Source organism: Phyllobates terribilis, unplaced genomic scaffold (genome assembly GCF_046119375.1).
Source record: "Phyllobates terribilis strain yellow unplaced genomic scaffold, ASM4611937v1 Scaffold_1__5_contigs__length_1240528914, whole genome shotgun sequence".
In the NCBI taxonomy this organism is placed as follows: Eukaryota; Metazoa; Chordata; class Amphibia; order Anura; family Dendrobatidae; genus Phyllobates; species Phyllobates terribilis.
This window is the reverse complement of record NW_027362761.1, coordinates 984,875,427-984,888,956: the sequence shown is the minus strand read 5'-3', so window position 1 is coordinate 984,888,956 and position 13,530 is coordinate 984,875,427. Positions and strand designations below refer to the sequence as shown.

Sequence of the window (13,530 nt, the reverse complement as noted above, 5' to 3'; positions counted from 1 at the left end):
CAAACCCGGCGACACGGAGGTGGCACGGGCAGGAGCGGACTGGCCGTGTCGGCTTCTCACTTTTTGGATTTTAGAAGGGCATGACATGCCTATATCTGTGTCTCCCCCTCCTTTTACTCCTCCACCTCTTTTATTTTCGCATGACTATATGTACTTGTCAGTTTTCCATGTGTTAGTTATGTCTTCTGAGCAGTTTGTCAGCTTTTGGACACCTTTGAAGGTGTTTTCTATGTGTTTCTATGTGTTTTTGTTTGCCTGCCATTGGTTTTAACGGTGTTCGAAGGTGTTCGACGAACAGTTCGACGAACAGTTCGGCGAACACACGGGTGTTCGAGGAACCGAACCGAACTCGAACACTACGGGGGTGGCTCAACACTACTCCTGACTTTCCAGGAACCATACACTTTTGGGCAGGGTTTACATATAATCTCTCCTCTTTCAGCCCAGGAGAGCTCAAAATTTGCCTTAGATTGTATAAGAAAATTCAGGACAGTCCCAGCAGATGTGGGACAGTTGGCAAGTATACGATTATTCTTTTTTTGTAGATTGGCCACCCCTACATTTTGTATTGCTTTTTCTATTCTATTACGACATCATTGTCATCACATCACTGTTTTTTAGGCATGTTATATACTCTTACTAGTGGCCATGGTTGGTATTACCACTCAGCCATATAGCCATATTCATTTAAGCAGAAGAGAACTGCCGTCTCAGGCACAATCACTACTCAGCATAAAGGAGGCAGGCTACTGCTCAGAGCAATACAGCCTTGTCATCCACTCAATGGCGAGGGTGTCGATAGTTGGTCTCCCACTAATCCATGCTTGCCAACAGTGGATATCCCTGGCTATTATCAGAGCAGATCTTAAATGTTCCAATTTGTGGCATTTACAACATACAGGGTGGGCCATTTATATGGATACAATTAAATGGGAATGGTTGGCGATATCAACTTCCTGTTTGTGGCACATTAGTATATGGGAGAGGGAAAACTTTTCCAGATGGGTGGTGACCATGGTGACCATTTTGAAGTCGGCCATTTTTGATCCAACTTTATTTCTTTCAATGGGAAGAGGGTCATGTGGCACATCAAACTTATTGAGAATTTCATAAGAAAAACAATGGTGTGCTTGGTTTTAACGTAACTTTATTCTTTCATGTTGTCCATTGCTTTGTGATCATCCTTGAGATGGTTTTACTCCTTCATTGGAGTCCATCTGTATTTAATTAAAATGATAGGACTTGATTTGGAAAGGCACACACCTGTCTATATAAGACCTTACAGCTCACAGTGCATGTCAGACCAAATGAGAATCATGAGCTCAAAGGAACTGCCCAAAAAGCTCAGAGACAGAATTGTGGCAAGGCACAAATCTGGCCAAGGTTACAAATGAATGTCTGCATTACTCAAGGTTTCTAAGAGCACAGTGACCTCCATAATCCTTAAATGGAAGAACTTTGGGACCACCAGAAGTCTTCCTAGACCTGGCCATCCAGCCAAACTGAGCAATCGTGGGAGAAGAGCCTTGGAGAGAGAGGTAAAGAAGAACCCCAAGATCACTGTGGCTGAGCTCCAGAGATACAGTAGGGAGATGGGAGAAAGTTCCACAAAGTCAACTATCACTGTAAGCCCTTCAGCAGTTGGGCCTTTATGGCAGAGTGGCTCGACGGAAGCCTCTCCTCAGTGTAAGACATATGAAAGCTCGCATAGTTTGCTCAAAAACACATGAAGGACTCCCAGACTATGAGAAATAAGATTCTCTGGTCTGATGAGACGAAGATAGAACTTTTTAGTGATAATTCTAAGCGGTATATGTGGAGAAAACCAGGCACTGCTCATCACTTGCCAAATACAATCCCAACAGTGAAACATGGTGGTGGCAGCATCATGCTATGGGAGTGTTTTTCAGCTGCAGGGACAGGACGACTGGTTGCAATTGAAGAAAACATGACTGCGGCCAAGTACAGAGATGTCCTGGATGAAAACCTCTTCCAGAGAGCTCTGGACCTCAGAATTGGCCGAAGGTTCACCTTCCAACAAGACAATGACCCTAAGCACACAGCTAAAATAACAAAGGAGTGGCTTCAGAACACCTCTGTGACCATTCTTGACCGGCCCAGCCAGAGCTCTGACCTAAACCCAATTGAGCATCTCTGTAGAGACCTGAAAATGGCTGTCCACCAACGTTCACCATCCAACCTGATGAAACTGGAGAGGATCTGCAGGGAAAAATGGCAGAGGATCCTCAAATCCAGGTGTGAAAAACTTGTTGCATCATTCCCAAGAAGACTCATGGCTGTACTAGCTCAAAAGGGTTCTTCTACTCAATACTGAGCAAAGGGTCTGAATACTTATGACCATGTGATATTTCTGTTTTTCTTTTTAAATAAATTTGCAAAAATTTCTACATTTCTATTTTTTTTCAGTCAAGATAGGGGGTAGAGTGTACTTTAATGAGAAATGAAATGAACTTTTTAGAATTTACCAAATGTCTGCCATGAAACAAAGAGTGAAAAATGTAAAGGTGTCTGAATACTTTCCGTACCCACTGTATGTTCTCCTCGTGTTTGCGTGGGTTTCCTCCGGTTTCCTCTCACATTTCAAAGATATACTGATAGGGAATGTAGATTGTGAGCCCCGATGGGGACAGTGCCGATAATGTCTGTAAAGCGCTGTGGAATTAATGGTGCTATATAACTATCTGAAAGAAATAAAAGTAAGATATTAAAAATTGCTTTTCATATTTTGAGTCTACAATAAATAGCATATTTTCATAGTATACGACATCCATAAACATTCATAGACATTCTCAGAAAATAGGCAAATTAGTTTCTACACCATGAAGTGCTGCTCTCTTACATCCTGTCTTTGACAGTTTATTACATGTTCCATATCATGTCTACATGGATGTAATTCCAATTCCAAAAGTTTTCTAGTACATTGGAAAAAGAGTTGAGTATTTTTCCCACAAGTTTTGCAGACCAGTCCAACAAATTCTCCTGCCTAGTTTACATAGTCGATAAAATGAAAGACGGCAGAAAGGAGTCTTTTTGTAAAAGTTTATGCCTCAGTAAAATAAAAATGTAAGTGTGCATTAGATAATGGTAAAATCAAGGAGGATATCTAGCACTCATACAGATTATGAAAAAAGGATATCTTTTACTTGTTTTTTTTTTACCGCTCCTGAGAAGCTCTGCAATGACAGCAGTGTTCGTAGTTATATAATGGATGATTTATAGTGACCATGTAATGGGATAGAAAAATAAAATAATATTTATGTTGTTGTTTAGACCATTATACTTACTTTCTGAATCTGTCTATGTTCATGGACAGCATAAAAAATCAGTGCTATTCAGTGATGCTTGAATCAACCATGTAAACTGCAAAATAATCCATGGCTTTTATTGACAACGACCATGATAGCGTTTCATGTATGTATGAATGAAACCAATATATTTTCTTTCATTTCATCTGTTCTTTAATATGTCCAGTGGCCCTGTCAATGAGATATGCTGATGTACAGGTTTCATTACTGGAAGTCTTATTACAGCATGTTAAGTTGTTCGAAGACTGAATAACTAGAGATAAGCGGATCAGGCAAAATTCAAATTTGCCTGTTCGCATGGAATTTACAGGAAAATTTGAGTTGCAGAGAAATTTTTTTCTGTGAATTCAATATTCCTTATTATGCTCTGAGGTTTCTTCAGACCCAAGATCATAATTAACGTGGTATGGAAAAGAAATCCTTATACTTACCTCACCTCTTACCTCTCCGCGTTCTTCCACTGCTCCCGGCCGACCGGCCGTCCTCCGCACCTCTGTCTTATCGCATCTAACTCTAGGCTGAGTCTTATGGTCAAGAGCAGGGCACATAGATGACATCTCATGTCAAGTGACCTCTGGGGCCGGCGGCTGGAAGTCGCAGCCCGGTGTTCATTCTAGGCCAGGACTTCTGGTCCCGAGTAGGCCCCAGAGCATGCGCAATGAAGTCCAGGGCTTGCTCCTGGCCTAAAGGCCCTGATCTAAAGTGAAGACTGCACCATAGGTGCAACAGAGGTGCAGAATATTAGACTGCGGGCAGGGAGCAGCGGGGGCGGCCTGAGAGGTGAGCGTTGAAGTGAGCATGTTTGTTTTTTTTTTCTTTTTAACTTTTTGTCGTCCCTCTACTGTTCAGCAAGATGGCGGCCACAGTATTATCCAGAATGCAGATTTTTGAAAAATTAGAGTAGAATTCAATTCCACTCAAATAAATTCTTCCCATCTCTATGGGTAAACCATCAATAGCATTACATTCAGTATTTAGTTGGATACATGCAGCGATTTTGATAATTTTTTATGAACCCATATTTTTGTCACTGATGGGGATGGGATTGAGAGTAAATTGGCAGTTTTTGCTGACGATACCAAACTATGTAGGATTTTAAAGTCTGATCTTGACATTATGATATTGCTGAACGATCTGGATAAGATGACTGTATGGGCAAACACTTGACAGATGAAGTTTAATGGAGATAAATGTAGAGTAATGCACTTAGCACGGAGTAATCCTCTTGCTACATATACATTAAATGGGAGTATACTCGGGACTACAGAACAGGAGAAAGACTTGGGTATTCTGGTTACAAGTAAGCTGAGTAGCAGTACTCAATGTCAAGCAGCAGCCGCAAAAGCAAACAAGATTTTAGGATCTATAAAAAGAGATATAAAATGCTGCGATCCCAACATACTGTTACCCCTTTATAAATCACTGGTGAGGCCACATCTAGAATATGGGATCCAGTTTTGGGCTCCACATTTTACAAAGGATATTCAGAAGTTAGAGTCAGTTCAAAGGAAGGCAACTAGATTATTGCAAGGAATGGAAGGCCTCTCATATGATGAGAGGTTGGAAAAGTTGAGCTTGTGTAGCTTATAAAAACGACGCCTCTAAGGGGATCTCATTTACATGTATAAATATATGTGTGGTCAGTACAAAAGACTGGCACATGACTTATTCCTTCCAAAGACTATACTAAGGACCAGGGGGCACTCATTGCAGGTGAAAGAAAGGCGATTCCATCACCTAAACAGGAAAGGGTTCTTTACAGTCAGAGCAGTCAGACTGTGGAATGCCGACCACAAGAGGTAGTGATGGCAGACATTCAAAAAAGGGCTGGACAATTTCCTCGATACAAATAACATTGTAGGTTACAGTTAAATTAGATAAAATATTACACCTATAGTATTACATTTAATACGGTAATAGTAATTACATAACTAGTATCATAATTAGGTTTGGTCCAGGGTTCTAGGAGTGATCGCCTTTTCTCGGGGGCAAGAAAATTCCCCATGACGCAGATTGGCTGAATGTGTCCTGGGGTTTTTGTCTTCTTCTGGATCAACAGATTTAGGCATAGTGATTTTAGTAATACCATTATTAGAATCATAAGAGTAATACAAAATATAAAACTAATTAAAAAAATTATGCACTGGTTCATTTGTAATTGTAATAGTGCAGCAATAATAAAAATGGTAATGATACATTTGTGAGGCCTAGTACCAGCAAGTTAGTAATTTAGTGTAGGGAGTACAATTGGGGGAGAAGGGTTGAACTTAATGGACCTAGGTCTTTATTCAGCCTACGTTACTGTGTTGCTATGTTACTAGTATACACTAAACTATCAGTATGAAATATTGTTACATCTTATAGAATTCTTACTTTCAACAAACTTTGCTTAAATAATTATTAAAAGTGAGTACAAAAACAAGCTATGTAATATAACTTATATAAGAAATCTGCTTCTTTTTTGCACTTATGAGTCACTCCCTCCCCACTTCCCCAATTTATATCGCAGGTTGAGGAGGAGAGAGGAGCGGAGTGAGCCGCAGACAAACAGATGGTTCAGATTCTAGCTAGCTTATCCCGGTGTGGGATTCACAGCTACACTGCTCAGTCATTTCCTATATGTCTCCACTGTTTCTATCTGTTTGCTTATAAAGGAAAAAAGGAACACAAATCTCTCTCTGTATAGGAGACATCATAGCAGCTAATGTCCACCCATTCAATTATGAATTAGAAATAAAACCTAAAAAGTGGAAAGCTGGTGGAAAATGCAAGAAACAATTTATATAATGAGTATGTACATACAGATGACAGCTTATTCTAAAAAAAATACTTTAAAGTATAGTTCCCTTTGAAACTATTTATCACCTGTCGTTTGTATGAGACCCTTCTTGATTAATGGAACAGGGGGCTACCGTCCCCTTGAATTTTCCTTACTGTTTCTGTAAATGAATGGAATGTCATGACGGAGCGTAATCATTGTCACACCAGTCATTGCCTATTCAATAGTGGGACCCACAGCAATCATTGCATGTCAGATCTTCTTCTGTTTTTCTTGTATGAATGACAACATGGGTTTAGGACAACTCTTTCTTTTGCATTGTGCTGGGATGGCTGTGCAGTCATGATGGCTATTGTACCCACCACCCTACATTTATGAGACCATCTTCTAGGTATTTTAATTTAAGGTTTATTGTTTTTTGTAGAATAAATAAAGTTGTGGAACAGACTCTGTTCGGCAAGTAAAAGCAACATAGATAACCCAAATATGTTCTTTTTCATGAAGTCTCCTTCGCAGTAGGAAAATTGTTCCAACAGTTCAGAATTGGATTTTACAGCTGTGGCAAAATTTAAGAACATCTGTTCTTTCTTCTATAGATAGCTCTGTACGCAGAGCATGCTCTTTATTCCTATTTTATTTTAATGATCAAGTAAAGAGGATTAGTAGAAAAGATGGAAAGCTGGTCAGATTTATTATTATTATTATTATTATTATTATTATTTTACTTTGTAAACAATGTGTAAAATGTTGATGCATTTTCTAAAACCCGCTAAAATATTAATTAAATTATAATTAAGGGCTTTTAAGTTTACTGTATTTCAGTTTATTAAATGTAATGAATGAGTGTATATTTTTTCATGTTTATTTTATTTCTCCTTTGATTCATTTTAGTCATGTGCTCGAAGTCTCCTCTCTCACCTGTAGGGCTGTCTTTATTTCCTTTTTCTGTACTAGAATCCCTTTTCCAACCCCCAGGGCTTCCGGTCAGTCTTATTTTCTCTCAATAAGTACAAAGAATAAAACACTTACACCAATCCTGGGTGCCAGACGCTTATATTGCTACATATTATGTGGTGTTGTAGGGAGCGGAGTTGGTCTGGCCAGGAGCCAGATAACATAAATTGAAGAGTGACCATACTCAGATGTTCACCTGTTATCAAATATTTTATTACAATCATAAAAACTACATCTAATGTTATCAGATTGGTGGACAGCATTCCTGTAATATATGAGTGTCTGAATATGTTTTTTCTCACAAATGATACCATATAAATCTCAGCTTTGTATAAAAGTTCATCTGAGTGCAAGTTGTCTTTAGTTAATGCCCTTTCACAATGGGTAATTATCATTTCCGAATGATGATAAGAATAATTAGCGAGTGTTAAGGAACAAGAAGATGATAAATGATAAAATTATTGTTCATCTAAATGGATTGTGCATACTTTGAAAACATCGTTGATTGAGGTATCGGTAAAAATAAACGGTGCTCATAGTGAAAATACTGTGATAGTACCTATGTCTGCCTGGTGCAATCCTCTAAGAAGAACCATTGCTAGGCAGAAATAATGCTGCCTACTAAAGAAATAAAACTACTCCCCAATGAATATTCTGATGGAGATGTCCAGCTGAAACTCAAAATTGTTCATTGGAAACTTGAAGAATGGATCTTTGGTGTCTTAGACATCACCATCTGACAACATAACGCATTAATGTCATACCCAACCCCAAACAAATATCAATTGGTAGTAGAAAGATTTTTGTAGATAAACATCACCTGCAGTTTCCACATGATATGTAACTGTCTGACTATTAAAAAGACCCACCACTGGGAAGCCTAGTATGGCTAGAATGGGGTCTCAAACTTCCTGTTCCTCAACCATAGTGAGGAGGACATTAGAGTGGCAGTAGTACATGCATGGTGTCGCTGTATTCCCGCATTATGGCAATTATGGAGATTGCCAAATAGAGTGTTCACTTGTTTCTACCAGCCCTATAGAAATGTAATTAAGTGACTTGGCACATGTTCGGCAACCACTCCATCCGCACTCCTCATTGCTGTGGTCATGCAGTGGGGAAGATTGAGGGGCTCAGAATACCTATTCTAGAGACTTGGTGGTAAGGTTGTTAGTGAACAGATATTATTTGCTGATTGCTGACACACCTACCAGTCCTGAGATAGGGTATTTGAAATATCCCATCTGAATGGAGCGGTGGACGGACATGTGCGCTACCACTCCATTCATCCTCTATTGTACTGCCAAAGATATCTATAGATGTTTATACAAACAAAACATTTCCCAACCTGTCTTTTACTAGAGCCGTGATCAACAGGATCTTAAAGGTGTGGTCTGGTACCTAAAATTCCTTTTAAAATACATATGTTTACACCCTAATCACTTTTGTAACTAGCCTTATTATTCAATTTCCTACACTTTTTCTTATCTAGCTAACACACAAATGTGTTTTTTTACCGCACTTCCTGTGATGTTTTGTTTGAGAGGAGTCTCAAACAGGACATCACCCCTTCTGGAACACTCAGTCATCAGGGGACGGCACTGCAGTCATTTACTGCAATTTCTTGCATCACCACCCTCTTTGAAGAAATCCTGAATCCATGGTGATACACATTGCGGGAGAAGTGAGTGCAGCTCTGGCACTCTGCTTCTATGTCTGACACTGCTTCTAACTGTGAAACATGACATCAGGGGGCAGAGATAGAAGCAATGAGTGACACCAGCATTGCCCCACAGCTTCTACCACCGCCCTCAAATGAATCATCCTCAAGGGGAGGTGATGGAAGCAGTGAGTGACACCAGTGTCATCCCTTGATGACAATTCATTTGAGGTCAGTGCTAGTGTCATTCACTTCTTCTATCTCTGCCCCTGAGTAAATATTCTTTCACAGTTAGAAGCAGAATGCTGGTTCTGCACACTCCTCTCCCACAGATTTCATCACCATGGATCCACGACATGTTAAGAGGGTGACGATGCAAGTGAGTGCAGTAAGTGAGTGCAGCCCCAGCCTCCTGTGACTTCCCGTTAAAGACACCTCTGAAATGAAATGTCACAGGAAGTGAAGTAAAAAAAACACATTTAGGGAATGGATAGATAGGAAAAAGTATAGGGTATTGTATAATAAAGCTAATTACAAAAGCGGTTAGGGTGTAAAAATGTATTACAGGTATTTTGAAAGGATATTTTAGATACCAGACCAATTCTTTAACTCAAGGATTAATCTCTAACAGGCAGTATATTGGTAATTTATATGTAAATCTGGTGAGCTATGTTTTTCCAGTACAAAAGGCCGAGGACAAGAGAAGGCCTTTTGTACTGGAATTATTTGTCATTGTCATTTGTTTCTAATTGACGTGTGAAACATTACAGGTCCCTAAGAAAGTGCATCGTGGGAGGGACATTTACACTATGCATAACAGTTGTGTTTAATAAGGTTCTAAAGGACTAAATAGTAGGATAATTAGAAAAACGTTCATCAGGGAACGACTGTGCTCGTTAATCTGCAACTACATAACATGCAGTAACTGGCTGCACAGAAAGGTTAAGTCAGCCTGTCCTCCTCTATCTACACACATGAGTTATTCCATAAGATTTGTTCTTCTAAATGCCATTTATTAGCACAAACTTTCTTTTGTTCCTCATATTTGTGCAATGACAGTGCTAACTTTTCACTCAAATCGCCAGAGTAAGCTTAACTTTACTGTCAGTCATTTTAAGTGATGGTAAAGATGGCACGGTCTGTGACAAGAGGGAAGTGAGTAGAGTCTGACCATGATATAGGAAAGGCACAGCATTTATTTCGCACATTATATTTGTAGCGAACATACCGTAACTATAATGATAGTAAAAACTCAATTTTAGAGCCATTTAAACTGATATTTTAATCTGCACTTTTACTCCCTTGAAGCAATAATGCATTGTAGGAGTCTGAGTCTGCAATCGTTTGTCCCGATAGGGTTTTATTATTGTCAGCAGTACATCCCTTCTTTACGCAGGAATTTGATGATGATGATGATGATAATGTGTATGATTATGTAAATGGGTCTTATGGCTACACTATTGTCACTTAAATAAAACTGTTGTAAATTACTACTACTTGGGTGAAAGTGTTTTCTTTGGTCTGTGGATATGGCATAATGTTATTTCAGTGGAATATCATTTTTGCTTTTTGTTTTAAAGAGAATCTGTGACAGCAGGTTTTGCTATGTAATGTGAAAGCAGCATGATGTAGGGACAGAGACCCTAATTCCAGTGATGCATCACTTACTGGGCTGCTTGTTCTAGTTTCAATAAGATCAATATTTTATCAGTAGGAGATTATCACTAGAGGACTGGTTGTCTCGTGCCATGTAGTCTTCTTGCTCTGTGTAACTTCATCCTCACAACTGATTAGCAGATTTCTGCCTATGCACAGTGCACTCAGAAAGCTGCCAATCGCCAATGGGGGCGGGGTTACACAGAGCTCAGCATTCAGAGAACTGGTACATCTGAAGCACATAAAACTGATTTAATCAAAACTGCGGAAAGCAGCCCAGTAAGTGACAAATCAGTGGAATCAGGGTCTCTGCACCTACATCATGCTTCTCTTGGATTACGTATTACAAATCATCTGGTGATAGATTTATTTTAAATATACAAGATCAGTATGTAAAATAAAATTGATATATAATAGCAGCAGAGACCATATCTGTAAAGGTGCAGAGGTCCTTCGTTGGCAGCTATACACTGGCCCCAGTTCCAAGCTGCTCTGCCCCATAACAGGATTCCGGTATTTCAATTGTCCAGATTTCTATCCATTGTGATTCAAATTTAGAATAGTGGGAAACAGTATTTAGCCAACTCTATTTCATCTGTAATTGATCATTTAACCCCTCAATGATTAATTTACCCATTGTGTAATAGAATTTGTAAATGAAGTTGCTCTTTAAATTTCACACAAAAAAGTCTGAACATTACAATGCAGTTTGCTATGTCTCATGTGTGTCAATACATGAATATCAATTTGGATTATGCTAAAATGTCTTCTGTCTTTTCTTTATTTAGAATCAAAATGATGATTTAATTCCTGTGACTGTGTAAGTGGAAACAACCTGCATCAAAGGTAAGCAATCTGCCTGACAAGTCTCTTACATGGGCAGCTACTTCCACAAACTATGCTGCATGCTGTCTTTGCATGCTTACGCTTTCATTCTCTTTCTTGAAAAATAAATTGCAATTGAAATGAATTTTCTCAGATAAATAGTACACATTATCTTAGATCCTGGGAAATGATTAAGCTTTTCTTATAAACTTTCCTACAGCAGATAAACTTAGCAATCTGTTCCTCACTAGTGTTGAGCGAATTTGTTCGGCATTTCAAATTCAGGTTCGTGTTCGGGGTTCCAGCTTGTTAGCGCCAAAAAATCTGCTCCGCTCATGAACATCCCTGATTTGCCACGCTGTCACGCTGTTATCTGCATGACAGCGTGGCAAATCATGGATGATCGTGAGCAGAGCCGATTTTTTGGCGCTAACAAGCCGGAACCCCGAACACGAACCTGAATTTGAAATGCCGAACAAATTTGCTCAACACTACTCTTCACCATTACTATGAAAAGTTGCAAATTTTGGAGCTTGCTATTTTTACGTAAAAATTTGCAGCTTTTTACCAATCTCACCACTTTTCAAAAGGGGAGCATTTTTAATTTGATCCAAGAAATTAACTCTAATTTACGCAGGGGTAGATTTTGTGGTAAAACACACCCCAATTTCTGTTGTAAAGGGGTATTCTAGCCTAAACAAGTTATCACCTGTCCACTGCATAGGTGCTAATTAGTAGTTTGGTGTGGTTCTACTGCTAAGACCCCCACTGCTTGCCAGAAGGACAGTTAAAGGGAACCTGTCAGTCGATTCATGCTGCCCAAGCCACAGGCAGCCTGAGTAAGAGACAGGTAGCAGCCAGGTATCGTTTTCTCTGCAATCTCTGCAATTTTAAACAATTTTTAGACAAAACACAGTTTTAATCTCAGATGTCCACACATGGGAGAGACGTGTCAATCACCTAGAATGGTGCAAGGAGAAGCTGACCGCTTCATGTCGGACGAGTCTCGTTTCTGTGTATGGTCCTCAGCCGGAACCCTAGACCATGTTTTCTCTGAATCGTTCTGCCATTTATGCTGCCAGGTCCCTTTTAAACCAATTGATGTTGCAGCAAGGGAAGAAAACCTTGGAGAATGTGGGGCCCAAGTCATCTGTTGTGGCGATCAATGGGGGTCTCAGTAGTGGAACCCGAACTCACACAGATCTGAATGTTTTAACCTAATCATTGTATAGGTAATAACTAGGTTAGATTGAGATAACCCTTTAATTAAAGCCGGTGTAAATTTCTAATTCCGTTTCTAACATGAACATCTGTAGATGAACCGAATTTATACTAGAACATGTGCTTAGTCCTCAGGAAAATGATTTTAGATTGTATAGTGTTGGTGCATCTCCCCTCACTCAGGAACCTGGTCCAACCGTCACATCGGTATTCTGTGGCAGGTGGACCAGAACACTGTGACCCTCCTACTACATAGTGACATTTTGAGCACATGTAGTAATTAGTATGATATCACGGTGTAGCATGTCATGATGTAGTAATGTCTTCTCAGGGGACTACAAATTGGAAGAGGTGCTCAGGATGCCAAAAGTTGGTAAGAAGTGTGCTGTGCTCTTGACTGAAGGTCACAGAGTACCGATGTGGCAGCTGGACTACAGTTTTGCTCAACTCTATAGCAAATCAAACCTCTTTCCTTTCATCCAAGTTTTTTAGGTTAGTTAGGAAAAAATGGAAATATGACCATGATTAGTTTTCGTCTATACAGTAAACAAGCAGAATTAACCAATCACTTTGGCCATGTATGGAGAGAGTCTGAAGATCTCAAGTGGACCCAGTTTGTAACATAATAATGAGCCCCAAAGGTCCAGCAGAAAGCACTCCCAATTAGGGATGACTTTGGTTCAATTCACATGTATTTAGAGTTTATTTTTAACAGGATAATCTATTAGACCCTATTGACACTATGTCCTAAATGTGCAACAATAACTTCAGAGCTATTGAGAATGAGAAATGAGAAAGAACTTAGGCATTTCTCCTATACCACACTGCCTGGGGACTTTGGGAGAGGCAAGATTTAGCAATATATGTGGAATATGGGTTATATATAATATATATTATGGGTTATTTAATAATTCTGCTGGAAATTTAACCAGGAATTCATAAACAAATCTGCCTCAAACAGTATGGATTTTGTCATAGATCTTGTCGCAAATTTTCTGCTGCAAATTCCAAATGCCTAAGATATAAAAAAAAAAAAAAATCATATCCCAATGATCCGCCCCTAGTTTGCTAGCCGGTCTCTGTTCTTCTATCTCCAGAAATGGCGTATT

General features: G+C 39.3%; 1 protein-coding gene across 16 annotated transcripts in view; it reads left to right on the top strand.

Moving 5' to 3' along the window:
• The window catches only part of TENM3 (teneurin transmembrane protein 3), a 1,704,102-nt gene that overhangs the window by 235,772 nt on the left and 1,454,800 nt on the right, over positions 1-13,530 (top strand). For all 16 annotated transcript variants that reach the window (XM_073643373.1, XM_073643362.1, XM_073643479.1 and 13 more), the window contains exon 2: positions 11,164-11,221. The gene's annotated coding sequence lies outside the window, so the exon portion shown is untranslated. The remainder of the gene's footprint in view (positions 1-11,163; positions 11,222-13,530) is intronic.